This window comes from Lathyrus oleraceus, chromosome 6 (assembly GCF_024323335.1).
Source record: "Lathyrus oleraceus cultivar Zhongwan6 chromosome 6, CAAS_Psat_ZW6_1.0, whole genome shotgun sequence".
Lineage (NCBI taxonomy): Eukaryota > Viridiplantae > Streptophyta > Magnoliopsida > Fabales > Fabaceae > Lathyrus > Lathyrus oleraceus.
In genome coordinates this window covers 317485884-317508102 of record NC_066584.1, presented here as the reverse complement: position 1 = coordinate 317508102, position 22219 = coordinate 317485884, and the positions used below count along the sequence as shown (strand labels likewise).

The following is a 22219-nucleotide window of genomic DNA, read 5'->3' as shown; positions in this document are numbered from 1 at the left end:
TCATTTATATGACCATATTTTCCACAATAGTGACATCTTAAGCGAGATGATCTTCCTTTAGTTTAAGAGTTCTGATGACTGGCATAATGTTGAGGCAGGGGTTTAGACATTATGGGTTTAGACTCCCTCCTTGGAAGAACGAAGTTGGTCATAGAATATTCCCCTTGGATATACAGAAATTGATTTTTAAATCCAATCCCTCTCAGATCTCCATATGCTTTTCCAATTTGTAGAACTTCATCTAACATGTTAGATCCCTTGTTTATCATTCTTACAACATGTTGTTTAGTTTGGAAGACAACAATATCAATTCATTTTGGAGATCAGAGATGATGAATTGAAATCCTTCTTTTCAGCCTGCAGTTGAGATATAATTTTCTTCTGTTTTTCTCCCAGTAGGTATACTTCTTCACTTATGATACAAATCTCTCTGTAGGAAGCAGCCAGTTCCTCAAAAGATAGTTCTTCATCACATGAGTCTTCATCAGATTCATATCTTCTAGTTAGAGCAGTAACATGTTTATCAACTTCATCCTCAGGTTCACTTTCAGAATTATCCTCATCAGACCAAGTGACAGACAATCCATTTTTCTTCTTCTTGAGATAGGTAGGACATTCAACTCTAATGTGTCCAAAACCTTCACACCCATGACACTGAATTCCTTTACCTTGATTGGATTTCTCTTCAGTTCTTGTTCTTTTCTGGAAGTCATTAGTATTATTAATGTCAAGGGGGATGTTCTTGACATTTGGTCTTGACTTCCTGTCAATTATCTTAAGAACCTTGTTGATTTGTCTTCCTAGAAGAACTATAGCATTGGTAATTCCTTCATCAGTATCCAAGTCACATTGCTTTTGTTCATCTTTAGCGTTGGATACAAATGTTATGCTCCTGGGTTTCTTTCTAGTTCTGTTACTAAAACCCAACTCAAAGGTTTGGAGAGATCAAATAAGTTCATCTACTCTCATGGATATGATGTCTTGAGCTTCCTCAATAACTGTGACCTTCATGTCAAATTTTTTAGGTAGAGACCTTAGAATTTTTCTTACCAGTTTTTCTTCTAACATCTTTTATCCCAAGGCACTAGATGAATTATCTATTTCAAGAATACTCATGTGAAAGTCATGAATATTCTCATAATCTTTCATCTTTAGATTCTCAAATTTGGTAGTGAGAAGCTGAAGTCTAGACATTTTCACTTTGGATGTGCCTTCATGAGTAGTTCTGAGGATTTCCCAAGCTTCTTTAGCTATAGTACAAGTATTAATCAGCTTGAATATATTTTTGTCCACCCCATTGAATAGGGCATTCAAGGATTTGGAGTTTCCAAGAGCCAATTCATCTTCTTCCTTGGACCAGTCCTCTTCAGGTTTCAGTTCAGTAGTAGCCTTGCCATCTTTGTCATTCACAACAGGATGTTCCCATCCTCTAATGACAGCTTTCCATGTCTTGTTATCCATGAATTTTAAGAAAGCCGCCATCCTTGCTTTCCAGTAGTCATAGTTAGATCCATCTAAGATGGGGGGGTCTGTTGATAAATCCTCCTTCCTTGTACATGGATCCAGAAAGTATCTTCCCTAAATCTCATCCAGAAACAGAGTAGGATGCCTGATCTGATACCAATTGAAATGTTGGCAAGCAGATTCCTGATGTCGTACATAATGTCACGACCTCAGGGTATGCACATTATCACAAACAATAGCAGGATAAATAAAACAATATAACAGTAAATAACACAATTAGCTGTTAACCCAGTTCTGTGCAACGTCACCTACATCTGAGGGCTACCAATCCAAGAAGGAAATCCACTATCACAAAATTAGTTTAAAGTCTTGAACAAACTTAGTGTTTACAGACTTCTCGCCTAATCTCTACTTGTTGACTTTTCTATCTATCGCATACCTATATATAAGACCCCTCTCACTTTCCTCAATCATACGATAACACACAACAGAAAAACTCAATCCACTATTGCTTAAAAGCTTTTGAGGGATTTTTAGTTACAACTCAATACACCAAGTCCAATTCAAGTATCGATGTGATTCTCGAATGGCTCACTCAAAGCACACACACAAAACCTTAATGCTAACAAAATACTACACTACTTCGATGCATTCCTAGGTTTAGAACTCGTCTATAAATAGCAGTGAGAGGCATGGGCTTCGGTCTTCTATTTGCAACAGATCTAAGATCTCTGCTCAATCATATAAAGATATGATTTCAATCAAATCACATGTTTCCTAAAATGTCTTGACATTGTTACTTCGTAACCAAGTCAAGATACGATATTCTTCATGTACAAGGAAAACATGCAATAATATACTATAGCTAAATCTTCAGGGAATCTTTAGATAAATCATTTAAGGAGACTAAATCTCACAACCAACTTAAACTCGGTTACACTGAATGTTGAACAACCAACACCTGTCATTTCTATGGGATTAAATCCCTAAATTGTCACAACCAACATCTGTCAAATAAACTTGTTTTTCCAAAATAGAGCCAATCACAAAATGACAAACCTAACAGAAAGAAAAATGACTTTTTGATTGCATCATAAAGTCATTTTCTTATTTGGATATCATCAAGATCCTATTTTTACCATTGAATTTAGTGACAATTTTTTTTTCATTTCTATGGGATTAAATCCCAAAGTATTTATTAGAAATTAAAGAGAAAGAAAACATAGAGATTATGGAAGTAAATATTCTCGCATTTATAACTACTGCACTCTTCATTCTAGTTTCTATTGCCTTTTTTACTTATAATTTAGGTAAAAACGGTAAGTCAAAGTGACTAATTTTACTGAAACATGACTTCTTATTTCTTATCAATGCAATGATTGAAGAAAAAAAGGAAAAAAAGATTTGTATTTTGGGTCTTTGTTTTAAATAAAATGATCAGACTACATAACAAAAAGGATCTTCGACAACCCCCAGAAAAGTATATTTCTATATTTCCTATCGAATTAAATTCTAGAAATATTCTTATTTCTTTCATGAATTATATTATTAGAAACCAATTCATCCTATTCACATTTTAATTGATCCTCAATTTTTAAAAAAAAATCTAATTCTAATATTATTGTCTATATTTTATTCTCTAATAGAGAATAAAATATAGAGAGAATCCATTATATATATTGAATATTGAATTTTTATAATTTATTGTCACCATCATTCAAATAAAATGGTTCGTTGAACGCCTCACTGCTATGTCATAATAGATCCGAACAGTTGTCTCAGGTTCACTTTCGGATCTTAATTGTTCGAGTGAATAACTCAAGAAAATATAGAATAGATAGATGGGAGAAAGATATTCAATATAAACATTTCTCATAAGTTCACCAATTATGTGTTATGTTGGCGGGTCTCTTTATATGTGTTGTCCCGAAAAAGGAGGACTCAATGATTATTTGTTCGCCGGAACCAAAAATCCATTTTTTTTGTAGATTCAGAAGTCAAAATTTTGGCAGATAAGAATCCCATAAAAATGTATTTCAAGCAATGGGAAAAACCTAATCATTTCTCAAGAACAATAACTAAAGAACCTGATACTAGGGACGGAGCCACGTTTGCACCAGGGGATGCAACCGCACCCCCTCAACTTTATAATTTCATACATATTTTTATATATTGTCTAAATTTTGCCCCTCTTGAAAAAATGTCTTTTGCACCGCGCATCAATCCAACTCTCTATCTCTCAGTTAAATTAAAGTTATTTTATCTTCTCTCTCCTTTACACCTATGCCTATAAATCTTCCACTAATCTTACTTTCTTTCTTTAACCGGTTAAAGTTTCATTACTCTCTCTTTACGTAAAGTTTGTGTATCGATTGACCATTATAATAAATAATTGCATTTACTATTTATAGTTGCATATATTAATAAACACAATTAAAATTATTATTAAATTAAACAAATTCAAAAAAACTAGAGATTGAAATAGAACTTATTTTCAAACTTAGTACATAACTTAAGTAGTCAAGTCAATAAACTAGTGTCTTAGACAATGGCCGAGGAATAATGCAATAAGGTGTTTAGTTGAATTTTCTAAATTTAAAATGAATATAATTAAATTTTTATTAAGATTCATTTTGAATCCCTAATTTTTTTTTCACCTTTAACTTAAAATATCCAAATTAAATTTATTTTACTTATTCTATTTTTTCTTTGATCTCTTATTTACATTTTTTATAATTTATTTCACCTTTTAATTTTTAAATATTAAAACTTATATATTGAAATAAAAATAAAAAAATTAAATTTAGGGTTATTATTTTTAAAAAGTGTTACCAATTTGATTGAATTTTTTTATAAATTATAAAATATTAATTGGATTAAAAATTATATATATATATATATATATAGCTATATATATATATATATATATATATATATATATATATATATATATATATATATATATATATATATATATTATATATATATATATATATATATATATATATATATATATTCCATCCAAAAATATCTTGCACCCCCTGATCCAAGGTCTTAGCTCCGCCACTGCCTGATACTACTACTTGGATCTGGAACCTACATGATGATGCTCATGATTTCAATAACCATACTAGTGATTTAGAGGAGATTTCCTGAAAAGTATTTAGTGCTCATTTCGGCCAACTCTCCATTATCTTTCTTTGGCTGAGTGACATGTATTTTTGTGGTGTTCGTTTTTCCAATTATGAAGCATGGCTAAATGATCCTACTCACATTCGACGTAGTGCCCAAGTCTTTTGGCCAATAGTAGGCCAAGAAATATTGAATGGTGATATAGGGGTACGTTTCCACGGAATACAAATAACCTCTGGGTTTTTTTTCAGATTTGGCGAGCATCTGGAATAACTAGTGAATTACAACTCTATTATACTGCAATCGGTGCGTTGGTCTTTGCATCCTTAATGCTTTTTGCTGGTTGGTTTCATTATCATAAAACTGCTCCAAAATTGGTTTGGTTTCAAGATGTAGAATCCATGTTGAATCACCATTTGGCAGGTCTACTAGGACTTGGGTCTCTTTCTTGGGCGGGGCATCAAGTACATGTATCTTTACCAATGAACCAATTTCTAAATGCTGGAGTAGATCCCAAAGAGATCCTACCTCATCATGAATTTATCTTGAATCGGGATCTTATGGCTCAACTTTATCCAAGTTTTTCTGAGGGAGAAACCCTATTTTTTACCTTGAATTGGTCAAAATACGCGGACTTTCTTACTTTTCGTGGAGGATTAGACCCACTAACTAGTGGTCTATGGCTGACTGATATTGCACATCATCATTTAGCTATTGCAATTATTTTCTCATTGCGGATCATATGTATAGAACTAAATGGGGTATTGGCCATGGTATAAAAGATATTTTAGAAGCCCATAAAGGTCCATTTACAGGCAGGGTCATAAAGGTCTATATGAGATCCTAACAATGTCATGACATGCTCAATTATCTATTAACCTAGCTATGTTAGGCTCTTTGACCACTATTGTAGCTCACGATATGTACGATATGCCTCCTTATCCATACCTAGCTACTGACTATGGTACACAATTGTCATTATTCACACATCACATGTGGATTGGGGGCTTTCTCATAGTCAGTGTTGTTGTACATGAATCCCTTTTTATGGTAAGAGACTATGATCTAACTACTCGATACAACGATCTATTAGATCATGTTCTTAGACATCTTGATGCAATCATATCACATCTCAACTGGGTGTGTATATTTTTAGGCTTTCACAGTTCTGGGTTAATGATACCTTGAGTGCTTTAGGGTGCCCTCAAGATATGTTTCCAGATACCACTGTACAATTACAACCTTTCTTTGTTCAATGGATACAAAATATCCATGCTTTAGCATCTGGCACAACAACTCCTGGTGCAACAAGAAACACCAGTTTGACTTGGGGCGGTGGTGATTTAGTGTCAGTGGGCGGAAAAGTAGCTTTGTTACCTATTCCATTAGGAACTGCGGATTTTTTGGTACATCATATTCACGCATTTACAATTCATGTGACGATATTGATACTCCTAAAAGGTGTTCTTTTTGCTCGTAGCTCACGATTGATACTGGATAAAGCAAATCTTGGTTTTCGGTTCCCTTGTGATGGCTCTGGAAGAGGGGGGACATGCCAAGTATCCACTTGGGATCATGTCTTCCTAGTATTATTTTGGATGTACAATGCAATTTCTATAGTAATATTCCATTTCAGTTGGAAAATTTGGCAGATGTTTGGGGAAGTATAAACGATCAAGGAACTAATATCACAGGAGGAAACTTTGCACAGAGTTCGATTACCATTAATGGGTGGCTTCACGATTTCTTATGGGTGCAAGCATCCCAGGTAATTCAGTCTTATGATTACCATCAATTCCATAATGAGTACTGTCTTACCTACCCCAGCTCCACCGAAAAGTCCTATTTCTCCGCCACGACGATAAGGAGCTAAAAGATCGACTACTTTAATTCCTGTTTCAAAAATGGATAATTGTGTATCTAACTGTATAAAAGCAGGTGCAAATCTATGAATAGGAGATGTTGTGCGAGTATCTACATGACCCAAATTATCAATAGGCTCTCCAAGCACATTGAAAATTCGACCTAGGGTTGCTCCGCTAAATGGAACACTTAGAGCAGCTCCTATGTCAATCACTTTCATTCCTCTCTTTAGACCATCTGTATCACTCATAGCTACAACTCTAATTCGTTTATTTCCTAATAATTTTTGTACTTCACAAGGTACGTGAATTTGTTGGCCAACCGTATCTCGACCTTGAACTATAGAGCATTGTAAATATAAGGCATCTTCCCTGGTGGAAAAACTACATCGAGTACCAGACCGATTATTTGCGTGATACGCCCCAGATTTTTGTTTTCAAGTACAGAAACCTCAGTATCAGAAGGGGGGGTATTATCATATTGCAAAATATCGATTTTTTTTTTTGAAAAAAAAATGGAAATTAAGAACAGAAAATAAATGTTCGATAACAAAGCAAGTGGTTAATGATATTGAATAATAAATGTAAGTTAATAATCTATTTTCTTGGTACCATCCAATCAATTCAATTGTTTTAAAATTTCAATGATTGAATTTTCAAGGTCAACCCAGTCATCTAGATTATAGACAATACTATCTATATTATCTATGGAATTAGAACCTGAACTTTGTTTATGATTCCGTTTTTCTATCTCATTGGTCCTTTTTAATTTCCTCAGCATATGATTTATACTTAGCATATCATTTTTACCAACTTTTCTTTTTATTGGGAAAATTTTGTCGGTTTTTACATCTAGGATTTACATATGCAACATATATCATTGTCAAGGTCAAGAATATATTTTTTATTATTTAGATTAGAAAATGATATTCCAAAATTAAAAAAAAAAAAGACTCGAAAAAAAAAACAGTTGGGTTGCGCCATACATATGAAAGAGTATAGAATAATGATGTATTTCCCAAATCAAATATCACGGTAAAATTTAACAATGACCCATTTGGATTCATTGATAATATTAGTTGATGGATCATTTGTAAAAAGGTTTAATTAACTCCTAAGTTATGTCGAGTATACCTTGTTGTTGTTGCTATAATTCTTAATTCATGCGTTGTAAGGGGGTTTATGTCACCACAAACAGAAACGAAAGCAAAGGTTGGGTTCAAAGTTGGTGTTAAAGATTATAAGTTGACTTATTATACTCCTGACCATCAAACCAAAGATACTGATATCTTGGCAGCATTTTGAGTAACTCCTCAACCTGGAGTTTCGCCTGAAGAAGCAGGTGCAGTGGTAGCTGTAGAATCTTCCACTGGTACATGAACAACTGTGTGAACCGATGGACTTACCAGCCTCATTCGTTATAAACGACACTGCTATGAGACAGAGCCTGTTCTTGGAAAAGATAATCAATTTATTGCTTATGTAGCTGATCCCTTAGACCTTTTAAAGAAGGTTTTGTTACTAACATGTTTACCTCCATTGTAGGTAATATATTTGGGTTCAAAGCTTTGCACGCTCCACGTCTAGAAGATTTGTGAATCCCTGATGCTTATGTTAAAACTTTCCAAGGCCCTTTTCACAGAATCCAAGTTGAGAGAGATAAATTGAACAAGTATGGACGTCCCCTATTGGGATGTACTATTAAACCAAAATTGGGTTTATCCGCTAAGAATTATGGTAGAGCAGTTTATGAATGTCTCCGCGGGGGACTTGATTTTATCAAAGATGATGGAAATGGGAACTCCCAACCATTTATGCGTTGGAGAGACCATTTCTTATTTTGTGCTGAAGAAATTTATAAATCACATGCCTAAACAGGTGAAATCAAATGACATTATTTGAATGCTATTGTTGGTACATGTGAAGAAATAGTAAAAAGAGTTGTATTTGCTAGAGAATTGGGCGTTCCTATCGTAATGCATGACTACTTAACAGGTGGATTCACTGCAAATACTACCTTATCTCATTATTGTCGGGATAATGGTCTACTTCTTCATATCCACCGTGCAATGCATGCAGTTATCGATAGACAAAAAAATCATGGTACGCACTTTCGTGTATTAGCTAAAGCCTTACGTTTGTCTGGTGGAGATCATATTCACGCTGGTACTATAGTATGTAAAATTGAAGGAGAAAGGGATATTAATTTAGGTTTTGTTGATTTACTACGTGATGATTATATTAAAAAAGATAGAAGTCGCGATATTTATTTCACTCAGGATTGGGTTTCTTTACCATGTGTTATCCCTATTGCTTTAGGGGGTATTCACGTTTGGCATATGCCTGCTCTGACCAAGATATTTGGAGATGATTATGTACTCCAATTTGGTGGAGGAAATTTAGGATTCCCTTGGGGAAATGCACCTGGTGTCGTAGCGAATCGAGTAGCTCTGGAAGCATGTGTACAAGCTCGGAATGAGGGACGTGATCTTGCTCGCCAGGGTAATGCAATTATCCATGAAGCTTGCAAATGGAGTCCTGAATTAGTTGCTGCTTGTGAAGTCTGGAAAGAAATCAAATTTGAATTCCAGCAATGGATACTTTGTAATCCAGTAATAATCGTTCGTTCTATTAATTTCCTTTAAACTCGGCCCAATCTTTTACTAAAAGGATTGAGCCAAATACTGTACACAATACTTGTTGTATCTATAATAAATCCTATTGATCTTTCGGATTGATATATATATATATATATATATATATATATATATATATATATATATAATATATATATATATATATATATATATATATATATATATATATATATATATATATATATAATATATATATATATATATAATATATATTATATATATATATATATATATATATATATATATATATCAACACTAATATTGACAACAGTCTATCAAACAAATATAATCTGATCGTGAATAAATGGATCGATTGACTCATGTCAGATAGATTTTTTACTTAATGGTGGATTCTTTTGTTTGATACAAACAAGAAGTTTTTTTATTCAAAGTGAAATAGAAATATGAAAAATATGTAAAAAATAATAACAATTTAAAACTGTACTAATAGGCAAATAACTATAGTACTGTACTAAACAAGTGGTCTATCATTTTTTATTCTATTTTTTTTTTGTTTTTCTTCGTTGTAATTTAATGTAATATGTAACATTTGATTCTATTATTTATAGAATTGCATCTTTTTTATTGCGATTGGATATACACATCCTTGTTTGTCATTTGATTAGGGTTTCTAACTCAATGGTAGAGTACTCAGCTTTTAAATGTGACTCCAGTTTTTACACATTTTTATGAACTAATTGGTTCATCCATACCATCGGTAGGGTTTGTAAGACCACAACTGATCCAGAAAGGAATGAATGGAAAAAGCAGCATGTCGTATCAACAGTGAATTCTAAAAATAAATTCATTCATATTGGATCCGACCAATATTTTTCTTTGAATTATTGACTCGAAACAAATGAATTACGTTGGGTTGAATTAATAAAGGGATAGAGCTTAGCTTCTCCAATTATAGGGAAACAAAAAGCAACGAGCTTTCATTTTTTATTTGAATGATTACCACATCTAATTATACGTTAAAAAAGGATTAGTGTTTGTTGTGTAAAACGTTTTTCCCACGAATGGATTAAGGATTTTTGTTATGAGTCCTAATTATTAGCTATACCCCATTATGTTATGGGGTAACAAGAAATGTATAGAAGAAAAAGTATATTGATAAAGATATTTTTTTCCAAAATCAAAAGAGCGATTGGTTCAAAAAATAAAGGATTTCTAACTAGCTCGTGGTCCTAGAAAAATGAGAAGGAACAAGCGAGAGGAGATAGTTCATTAATCGGTTTTAACTCGTTTTCTAGGTATCTATTCATATTTATTTTTGATTTCAATTCGAATATAGATATATATTACTCAAATGTATCAACATAATCATTTAATCGTTTCGGCTAATGATTCTAACAAAAATCCATTTTGGGGTATAATAAGAATTTGGATTGTCAAATAATATCAGAGGGGTTTGCCATCGGCGTGAAAATTCCATTTTTTCGACAATTAAGCTCTTCCTTTGAGGAGGCAGAAATCCTCAAATCTTATAAAAATTTGAGATTAATTCATTCCATTTTCCCCTATTTAGAATTTAAATTTACATATTTAAATTATGTATCAGATATACGAATACCCTATCCTATCCATATGGAAATCTTAGTTCAAATCCTTCGATACTGGGTGAAAGATGTCCTTTTTCTTTCATTTATTACGGCTGTTTCTTTATCATTTTGTAATTGGAATAGTTTTATTACTACCAAAAAATCGATTTCTACTTTTTCAAAAAGTAATCCAAGATTATTTTTGTTCCTCCATAATTTTTTATGTATGTGAATATGAATATATCTTCGTTTTTCTACGTAATAAATCCTCTCATTTAGGATTCAAATCTTTTAGTATTTTTTTAGCGAATTTTTTTAATGAAAAAAAAGAGCATCTTGAAAAAGTTTTTGCTAATTTTTTTTCGTATCCTTTAATATTCTTCAAGGATCCTAACATTCATTATGTTTGATATCAAGAAAAATGCATTCTGACTTCAAAGAATGCGCCTTTTTTGATGAATAAATGAAAACATTATTTTATCCATTTATGGAAATGTTTTTTTTTATGTTTGGTCTCAACCAAGAATGATCAATATAAACCCATTATCCGAACATTCATTTCAGCTTTTAGGCTATTTTTCAAATGTGCGACTAAATCGTTCAGTAGTACAGAGTTAAATGCTGCAAAATACATTTCTAATCGAAATTATTATCAAAAAATTGGATATAATAGTTCCAATTATTTCTCTAATTAGATCCTTGGCTAAAGCAAAATTTTGTAATGTATTAGGGGAGCCCATTAGTAAGTCGGTATGGGCCGATTCATCCAATTTTGATGTTATTGATCGATTTTTGTGAATATGCCGAAATCTTTCTCATTATTATAATGGATCCTCAAAAAAAAAAAGTTTGTATCAAATAAAATATATACTTCGGCTTTCTTGTATTAAAACTTTGGCTTGTAAACACAAAAGTACTATACGCGTTTTTTTTAAAAGATCAGGTTCAGAAGAATTATTGCAAGAATTTTTTATAGAGGAAGAAAAAAATATTTCTTTGATTTTTCCAAGAGATTCTTCTACTTTGCAGAGGTTACATAGAAATCGTATTAGGTATTTTGATATTCTTTTCAGTAACGATCTGGTCAATGATGAATGATTGGTTATGATACTTAAATATTATATATATATATATATATATATATATATATATATATATATATATATTCTATATATAAAGGATTATCAAATGTTCATAGTTGAGTTTCAAGATTCCTCTTCTAGAGAAGTAACTCAGGTTTAGATGTATACATAGGGAAAGTCGTGTGCAATGAAAAATGCATGCACGACTTGGGGAGGGTTTTTTATTATTTTATTTGATTAAACATGGAATTTTCTACTCCATCTGACTAGTTTCGGGTTCGAGTCCCGGGAAACCCATTCTAATTATTAGATAAATTATACATTATAATTAATATAACAAAAGAATGAATAGATCACTATTACATATCATAGCAAAGTCATATCTAGAGAATATAGAAAACCTTCTTTTCTTTTTTTGAATGGATGGTGAAATGAGGTAAATAAAATAAAATTTGTCTAAATCTAGATCAATAATAGGATACGGTGGATATTGGTATTGGTTGACACCCGTATCTAAGTCATGTTATACTGTTTTATAACAAGCCCTTAATTATATAGTTATAGAGAATTCATGTGCTTGGGAGTCCCTGATAATTCAATTTCAATAAACCCAAGATTTTACCATGAGTGCAATTTAGAGACACGCGATAGAGAAAACCCACGGGGTCACCTCAGTAACTGGATAACCAACACTGAAAACTGTCTTTACATTAGATGGTTTGGTGTTTTGATGATCCCTACCTTATGTCGCTACGCGAAAAATATAGAGTCTCCGTCAGTTTTTATTTATTCTAAAGGAAACGGAAAATATCGAGAAAACCCCAAAAGAATGGTCGTCACAACCACGAACAGGTTCGGAAGTCAGTTATGCAAGGGGAATGTATTACCACCCATCACATTCATGGTACTCCATGGGAACCATCTAGGATGTCTACGCTTTAATGTGTGTCTTTATCTTAATGCTACTTACTAAAGGTTTGTGGAGTGAAGATGTATTTTTAATTAGTGTGCTCGCCAAGGATTTGGGTCCTCGTGCCTACGTATGCTCACTTGTTGAAGTGAGAAATCAGAGCCCTGTAGTTCGTGGGTACAAAATGTTTGTTTGTTTTGTTGATTTTATACCTTGAAAAAGGTTTTTGAAGTGATGCCCTAAGAGGCTCAAACAAAATGTTTGATGAGTTGATATTGATTTTATGTTTTGAAAAGAGATTGTTTTTTACTTCGGATTGCACTAAAGACTATGGGTAAAGGTGAGTATCTCGAACTACCAAGCCAAGCGTCTTGTGTCCAAAATACTCAGAACGAGTGTAGGAAAGCTCCATTCTCATCCCTTCTCTACCACTAAAGGCTCGTGGCATACAATCCTAATCGTATTTTATGGTGTTTTGAGTTTGATTTGAGAAAATACCGCTTGACATTGGATCAATGGTATTGTTTATGAAAGGGTGATGATCATATGTCCTAAGGTTAGCTAGCAAGCAATAACAAGACAAAGGAAAACGAGTAAAAAGTACATCAAAGTGGGGAGAGGGATACATGAAAAATACAAGGTATTTATGCGAGAAATAAAGGGTCTCATTGTAAGGTAGCCCAAGAGAAAGCCTTGTGTACGCATTGTGTCCTAAGTTAACAATTGGATAATGGAATTACAAAGCATGTCTCCCGAAGGTAGTGCCATGAATGCTTTCCGTTCTTGCAATAAAAGATTACAAGTCCTCATAAACTCCAATTTGCATAGGTCAATCACACAAGTCCAAGTCCAATTGCAAGGCTACTAACAAGTCCTCTAAGTCTCCAAGCTTAGGTCATACCCAAAGTCCATAGTGGTCCATGATATGCTAAGGTCATACACAAAGTCCGCAGTCCATATGTCCAATTAAGTCTTTTTAGTCTTTTCCATTTTATCATGTTTTTCTTCGTTTTAGATTTAATAACAAGATAACACAAATGCTGAAGAATGGCGATGAAGAATGAGAATAATAATAGTACATAAAGTAAAGAAATAAATTGCACGAATTTAAATGTTAGAAGTTAGGTGCGTAATGTAAATGTTAGAAATTAGAATTCGAAAATGTAAATGTTAGGAGTTAGATGTTAGAAGTTAGTAGTTAGAATTAATCGAAATCACAAGAATATGAGAGAATTGAAATCAAACATCAAATATTCTAATATTCTAATAACTAGAATTAATATCTAAAAAATAAATCTATAAAAATCTATAAAAAATATCAATATCTAAAATATATCAAAAACAATATCTAAAAATATAATAGCTAAAATTAATATTCAAAATCAATTCTAAAATTAATATTCAAAATCAATTCTAAAATTAATATCTAAAATTATATCAAAACAATATATTCTAAAACTAATTCTTAAAAAAACAACCTAATTAATCTAAACTTAATCCTAATATTCTCTAAACTATATCCTAATTAACAGAAACTATATCCTAATTAACTAAAACTAAGGACTAATTAACAAAAAAACAAGGTAATGAGACTCCAAAAAAGATTGGGCCTGGCTCTAGAAATGATTAGGTAAGCCCAATCGAAGGGGGGGTTCTCGGTCAATTAAGGGGATGGAAGAAAACAAAAGGAAGGTTGGGCCTAGAGCCCAATCGGTCCCTTAAGATGAAGCAAAGGGAACAAATCTATTTCCTGGAACTTCATCTCTGCGAATCCTCTCCAGCAGCTTACTATCTCACTCCAAAATGGTCGGTCGAACACTTAAATGACTCCGCCGCGCCGGAGCTCATCGTCGGCGGTGGAAAAGCTCCTACTCGTCTCAAATTCACACCATTTTTACCGTCTCCAACTTACGATTTCAGATCTTCAATTAACCTCTCCTAATTCCTACCAAAACACACAAGCCGAGTCGAAACTTCTTATGAATCTCAAGCAAAAGATTTAAATCAAATCCTCATATGGAGGAAGTCAAGACCTCATAACCGATATGATGACAACGAGTTTGAGGCGGATTGAAGGATCTTACCTACTTTCGACGGTAACCGTGCGGAGCTGAAGAGGATGATGAACGCGAGCTTAAGTATGAAGCTTCTTTCTAAATCTCTTTTTTCCCTTCTTTTTCTACTCTTGGCTCTACTCTATTTACTCTCTTGTGCGTGTGGTTGTTGTTGTGATAATTGAGATGAATTGTGATTCGATGAGCAGGATTCGTATGGTGATGTATTGAGTTGATTGTGGGAGAAATTGCAGGAATCATTGTGGATGGTGTGTTGAATTGTAATAGTTGATTTGCAGAATTATTTTCTGGAGGATGAAGATGGTGAGAGTTGAGTTGAATCACGGTGGTGAAGATGAATGCAATGCAGGTGAGAATGGTTCAGTTTGCAGAACTCACTACGAGAGGATGAAGACGGTGAGAGTTGGTTATGAGTTGAAGGAATTATGAAGCTCGATGGTGGTTCTGGAAGATTGAAGAAGAGGCTTCAAGGCTAACTCATTATCTTATATATAGTTCTGTTGCATTGGATATGAGGTTTTCAGTTTGAACTTGGTGCTTGTGGGCCGTGTTTTTTTCTATAATGCGTTTGCGTTTCGTGCTGCGTTTTATCATTTCGTTTTGCAAATTCGTTTGCTGCATTCTTCTCCAGCTGCTTACGTGTACTCTCTTTGAAAATTCTCCAATTGCATTTCATCTCTTTTGTCTTATTTGATATGGTACATGGGTATGGGTTATGCACATTGCAATCAAGTAATTTTGAGTCATGGGTTGATATGCTGGGCTTAAGGAATGTTATTCATTAATGCTGAATTTTTATTATGACAAAAAAAATGCTGAATGGGTCAAATTTCAAATGAACAAATCTGGCCCAATTTGATATGAAATGAAATGAATTTCTAACATTCAATTGAAACTTCTAAAGTCACTTTAACAAAAAGATTAAATGATTTCTAAAATTAATTTGACAAAAGATGATGAAATGGTTTCTAAATTTAATCTAAATTTCAAAAATCAATTTGAATCTCCAAAATCAATTTGAAGTTCAAAAATCGATTTGAACTTCTAGAATTAATTTGAAATTAAAACCAACTTGAAACTAAAATCAATTTGAAACTAAAGTTAATTTGGAAAAAGATTATGATACAATGATGAATCCAATAACAACATGCAGTGGACTAACGAATCCAAATGATAACAAGGCTGGTAAGTCAAGCAAACCAAATGAAATGCAAGCCCTATGACGACTTATGCATGAACCAAATTAAATGTACCGTTAAATTTGTGTACTAATTGCATGTCAAATTCATGTAAATTAATCTGATTAATTCTAAAAATTGTTGTTCTTATTGGTTGTGTTAAAAGTGTTGAAGAAGATGATGATGATGAGTTATAATCAAATCGATGTGATATATGTTAATTTGTGACTATTTGAGTATTTTTAATATTGTATTAACATGTATGATTGAATTTTGTGTGTTTAGGATTGTTTGGGGTCGAAATCAGAGCTTTGATATGGCTCTAATGGTGGAAATCACACTTTTTAACGTTGTTGTTTTGGGCTATCACGCTCAACGCGACCGATACAAAAGGTGCTTAGGTTTGGTTGTAAGAGATTGAGACGATCTTCAAGGTAATGACTTGTCCAGACGCGCAGAATGTCCTTTTTTATACTCATATGTTAGCTGAGGAAGTGGAGTATTGGTGGGACAATACTCGTCAGAGGCTTGAAGCTACAAAAATTGAGATCATGTAGGAAAATTTCAAGACTGAGTTCCTTGAGAATTAGTTTCCCGCTGATGTTCGTAGCAAGAAGGATATCGAGTTCCTTGAGTTGAAACAAGGAAACCCGACTGTTGCTGACTATGCTGCAAAATTTGAGAAGTTTGTAAGTATTAAGTGCACAAGCTAAGAGGGGGATGAATTAGGTGTAATTTTATTTTTATAGATTTTAAGCATTTTTCAAGTTTCTTGTAATTTTTCGGAATTATGAATAGATGAATGAATAAGAAACGGAAAAATAAAGAGTAGAAAAGTAAATGGACACAATGATGTATACTAATTCCCCTTATAAACCAAGGGTGCATCTAGTCCATTCTAGGGGTGGCAAAATGGATGGATTGGATGGATATGGATTGGATCGTTAATGGATAGATCAAAACAATCCATTATCCATTAACAATCCACTAAAAGTTTTTTAAAAATATCCAATCCAATCCATCCATTAAGAATAAAAATCCATCTAATCCATCCATTATCATATTTTTAGTGGATGGATATCCATCCATCCATTTCTTTTTCTTTTAAAATTTTTCTTTTTTTGAAAAAAATCACTTTTTTTATTTTATTTTTTTTATTTTTTTTATTTTTTTTAATAAAATAATATCAGCTTTTTTTGAGAAAAATCATTTTTTTTTTAAAAAATATTTTTTGTATTTCCGAAAAAAATAATTTAAAAATTGTTTTTTTTTGAAAAAAAATATTTTTTTTATATTCGTAAAAAAATAAATTTTTCGAAAATAAAATCAAAATTTGGTATTTTTCAAATTATTTTTAAATTTTTGGAAAAAAAAACGATTTTTTGTATTTTCACAAAAAAAATATTTTTTTTCGAAAAAAATAAATTTATTTTTATTTTTCAAAAAAAAAGATTTTTTTAAAAAAAAAAAAAATTTATTTTAAAAAAAAATTAATATTTGAAAAAAATTATTTTTTTAAAATTAGATAAAAAAATCAATTGGATCATTAAAATGTGTTGGATGGATTGGATAATCCATGCTTATAAATGGATGGATTGGATCAATCCATTAACTTAATTTTTTATGTAGTGGATGGATTGGATGGATTTTTTGATGGATGGATTGGATGGATTTTCTCAAAATGGATCCAATTGCCACCCCTAGACTCCATTCACACCCCGTGATAGGTTTTTACTATTGTTAGATCTTTGTACAAGCCTCAATTATGGTGGACTTTGAATCACTTCCTTGATTTTCTAACAAAACTTCTCCTACAATCTTCTAACAAAAACAAATAAGCAAACCACTTCCTTGATTTTCAACAACACCAACAATTATGGTGGACTTTGAATCACCTCGATTCAAAGAACCTTTATCCAATAATCACCAACACTATGACGAATATCACATACACTTAGAAAACACACCATTTTATATTTACAAATAATTGTTACCACACACTTGGTGATCAAGTTAGAACAAAATGATACTTTTGAATAAAATACAATTTTTGGACAACTTCCAAGAATAAATAATTCTTATTTTTTTAATATACAATTCAATAATAAATATAAACCTTAAGTGCACATAGTATGTAATGAAACTTTTTGAATAATTTTAAAGTTATCCACAAAGTTTCAACATTCAGGAAAAAGAATGAACCTTAAGTGCTCATAATATATAATAAAACTTTTTGATGTGGAAAATTAATAATGAAAGAGGTCATTTAAAAATAATGTACTTTATCTTAAATACATCCTAAAAAACCTCTATGAATTGATACAAGAGTTTGAGCTATTTTATTTAAGGTTTGCAATAGTTTAGAATGACAATGATTCATGAAAAAGACACAATTTTGAATTATGTACATGATTTCTTAAGTCGGTTAAACGGATACCTGACTTAACAAATGCTTGATGAATTTTGAATTTAAAATAGTTTTTCAAATTTCAAACATCAACAGGTTTTGTTAAATCAGTTAACCAGATCTGACTTAAAAAGTGAAGCTGATCTGACTTAAAAAAGTGTAACGGATCTAACTTAAATAGTGCATACAACTTTTTTAAAAATTCAGTTTTTTATGGATTTGCTTCAAATATTTTTATGCATGATTGTTGAATTTGTTAGTAGCCTTTACAAAGATAGTTGAACTTGTACTAGATTTATCAAAATTAAAAAGTCAAGTCCATATTTATTATTTGAAAATATTTTACTACTTAACACATTATCCAATTCAATTTTCCCTTTTTCATATTTGGCAATTACTTGATTTAATTCCATACTTTTTGACTCAAAAAAGAACAATTATTACAAGCTGAATTTTTTATTAAGTTTAACTCCACTTTTGTGATATTAGCCTCGCTTTCTAGATTTAAAATAGTTTTCTTTTGCTTTCAAAATTTTCTAGAAAGTTTCAAAATCCATCATGTAATTCATTAAAAGTACATTATAATTCATCATATGAAAGTCTATCATCAATTTCAAAATCACTAACCGTGTGTTCTTCATCACTTGAATAATGTGATGACATCAATTCCTTGCTTGCATGATCTTCATCTGAATATGAACTTAGTTTATTGTCATTCATGCTACATATGCTTTCCTTGACCATTTGTCATTCTTTCTCTTGAATTTATTCTTCTTTTTAACATGTCCTCTTTCTCCGCATTCAAAGCATATAACCTTCCTTGTTGGTGCTTCCTTTTTAATGAACTCCTTTTTCATTTTGTTTCTTAAAAACTTTTCAAACTTCTTGATAAGATCATCATCTTCATCACTAATGGACTTATCCTCTTGATTGTTATCATGATTTCTTACTCTAGATTTTAAAGTAATATCTTTTGAATCTTTTACTTGAATTTCATGCTTCTCCAATCTTTCAAGTTCTATTTCATGCTCTTGGAGTTTTCTGAACAATGTTGCAAATATCATATTGGATAGACTTTTCTTTACCGATATCACCGTCACTTTCGGTTTCCATTCCCTGGTCAAAGATGTAAGCACTTTTAGATTAAGTTCATCGTTAGTAAAAGTCTTACCATGAGCGATCAATTGATTGGTCAAGTGAACAAATATTTTCTGCAAGTCAAGAATTGATTCTTGTGGCTGCATTCTGAATAATTCATACTCTTAACATAATGTATTCAATCTTGATATTTTTACTTCACCATTTATTTCATGAGTCACTACTAACGTATCTCATATTTCCTTCGCTGTTGTGCATTGAGAAATACGAAAGAACTCATCCATGCTAAGTGCACTTTGAAGTAAGTTGATTATTTTCTTGTCGTAGAGGACCTTTTTCTTATCATCTTCATCGTATGAAATTTTGATTTTGGATGTGCCTACACCATTGGTAACACTTGTAAGGGTGAATCGGTTATTTTCTACAGCATTCCATATTTCTTTTCCTTGTGCTTCTAGATGTATCTTCATACGAATTTTCCAAAAATTAAAGTATTCACCACAAAATAATGGAGGCTTATTTTTGCTACCACCGTCTCCAAAAATTGGATTTGTGGAAGACATTCCTAGATCTTTAGGAACATGTTACCTATTGTTAGTTAGAGATTTCGACCATTGGGTTGAAGTTCTTTGAAAATATTATGTTTTGGAGAATAATATAAAAATGGCTTTGTCGAAGCTATTTATTAAATTCTTTTCTTGGGAGAAAGAACCTTTTTGTTGAAGCTTAAGACTTAGAAGATTTTAGGATCTCCACAAGTTCTCTTCGACAGCGGCGTTTGGCAGATTTGAAGCTTCAAGCGGGAAAGATTTGAAATCCAAATGAAGTAGTTTCGTCAGACGAACGCGTGGAAGCATCTGAGACACGCAATGCTTGAAAACGTCGAACGTGGCAATCATCTGTGTAGAGACCGTTAGGGTCGAATTGTTATAAATAGGAGTCTTAGTTTTTATATTTCGTGTGTTCAAATTGATATACAAAATTCACTAAAAATACTCAAAATACCGGAGCAAGAGAAACGAGTCTTTGCTGAAAATGTATGTATGAAGAACACCATGATTACATTTCATGTTATCTTTTTAATGCAAATTACTTAAATTAAACCATTTGTTGTCTTTATTTCTATTTAAGCCTTCTGTCGAATTACCTTTATCTTCAAAGTCTTTCGTCATTGTTTCTACCTTTATATTTACATTTCGTCAAACCTTTATTTCTAGCATCTTTTCAAACTTAAAACCTTTTACTTCAAGTTATTTATCTTTACTTTTGCCAATTACCTTTGTTATCTGTAAAAAAGCCTTTTTACAGAATTACTGCCATTTATCCTTTATCTTTAAAGTCATAAGCCTTTAGATTTCGTTTAGAGTTTATTGTCGAAACACCTTTACTTTGTGCCATTAACGCTAGATAAAGAACCCTAATTACCGCTCATAAACCAGAAACAAACTTAATCATGAATCAAATCACCATAACACTAGTTCTTGAGACACATGTCCTAGGATCAATCTAGTTGATCCTGTAAGTTACCAAAATTAATAATATTGGAGGACTAGCGGTTGTTTGTCAGAAATTACTGGTAAACAAATTGGCACGCCCAGTGGGACCGTGTCAAAAGAACTGTTAATTATAATAGTTTGCTTTACTTTTACAATACACAATTGTTGTTAGTCTTTTGAGTTAAAAAATCATAGTGTTGCATGAACCTTAGAAGTGGTAAGATAGACAACAATTCGCAACCTATAACCAAAAGAAAATACACAAAAAAGATGGTTAATACAACCAGTCAAGGGGAACAATTTCCTCCCCGGGAAACAGGCACAGTCGGAACAAGTTCGATCGATGCATCCACTGAGATCCCTAGTACACAGGCCATACCAACATCTGGATCCATGGCCTTAAATAATTCGACAACAATTCCTATTATGTCAAGCATAGCAGGCGTTTCTGCAAGTCCAATCCCTGGTCCGTTTTCGACACCGGGATTTGAGAATTTTAGGCCTCGGAGAGAATACCCATATGGAATGCCATCTACTTCCATGGCAGGACTTCAAAATAATACTTCCATATATACTCAACCCCATAATACGGTTATTTCTCCAATTCAAAATCCTGGTTCTGGCATGAACCATGTAGGTCGAAATACCCAATCACAAGGATTATCCACCCTATTACCTACCCTTACAACGAATAACCAGGCAACCTTTAGACAACAAATGGATGCTAGTAACCATGATATGGTAGGAGTTCTTGCCATAGAAATGAATACCATCTTTTCTCCCCTAATACATAATGTAAATAGGACTAACAATGATAATGCCCAAACATACCAACAACTGTCAGCGCAGATGGGACGCATAGCAGATTTTCTAGGCGCCCCTCAGTCCTCTGTTCGATGCAGACCAAACCAAGTTATAATCCAGGAAGAAGAACCATCTATAAATCAGGTTCGACCACCTAGACAAGCGCCTGACGAAAGGATCATGGGGGAAAGATTAGAACAACAGCCAGTTCGACAGGAAGTCCCTGACGAACAACCTAGGAGAGTAATGATGGTTAATAGAGACCAGGATGCAGACGAAGTAATTCATAGGGTTAGGCAAGAAAACATGATGGAAAATAACATAACTACTATGATAGAGAGAATCATGGCCCAGAATGGTCTGAATACAGGACTTTGACGGCCAAATTATACCTCTCCTTTATCAGAATACGCCCTACAAACTGAATTACCAAGGGGTTGTAAAATCCCTAAGTTCACCAAATTCTCAGGGGACACTAGTGAATCCACTATAGAACACATCGCCAGATAC

The 22219-nt window shown here is 32.6% G+C and overlaps 1 long non-coding RNA gene and 4 pseudogenes across 1 annotated transcript; 4 read left to right on the top strand and 1 right to left on the bottom strand.

Annotated features, from left to right (window-relative positions):
- Positions 1–2695: 2695 nt before the first annotated feature.
- LOC127095429 (photosystem I P700 chlorophyll a apoprotein A1-like) lies at positions 2696–6382 on the top strand (annotated as a pseudogene).
- Positions 6383–6391: 9 nt separating this feature from the next.
- LOC127095427 (ATP synthase subunit beta, chloroplastic-like) lies at positions 6392–7339 on the bottom strand (annotated as a pseudogene).
- A 301-nt stretch (positions 7340–7640) lies between these two features.
- On the top strand, positions 7641–9066 carry LOC127091811 (ribulose bisphosphate carboxylase large chain-like; annotated as a pseudogene).
- A 1121-nt stretch (positions 9067–10187) lies between these two features.
- Positions 10188–11757, top strand: LOC127095426 (maturase K-like; annotated as a pseudogene).
- Positions 11758–14355: 2598 nt separating this feature from the next.
- Positions 14356–15415, top strand: LOC127091810 (uncharacterized). Its single transcript, XR_007792011.1, has 2 exons — positions 14356–14789; positions 14915–15415. It is a non-coding gene; the product is annotated as an uncharacterized LOC127091810 (long non-coding RNA).
- The last annotated feature ends 6804 nt before the right edge of the window (positions 15416–22219 follow it).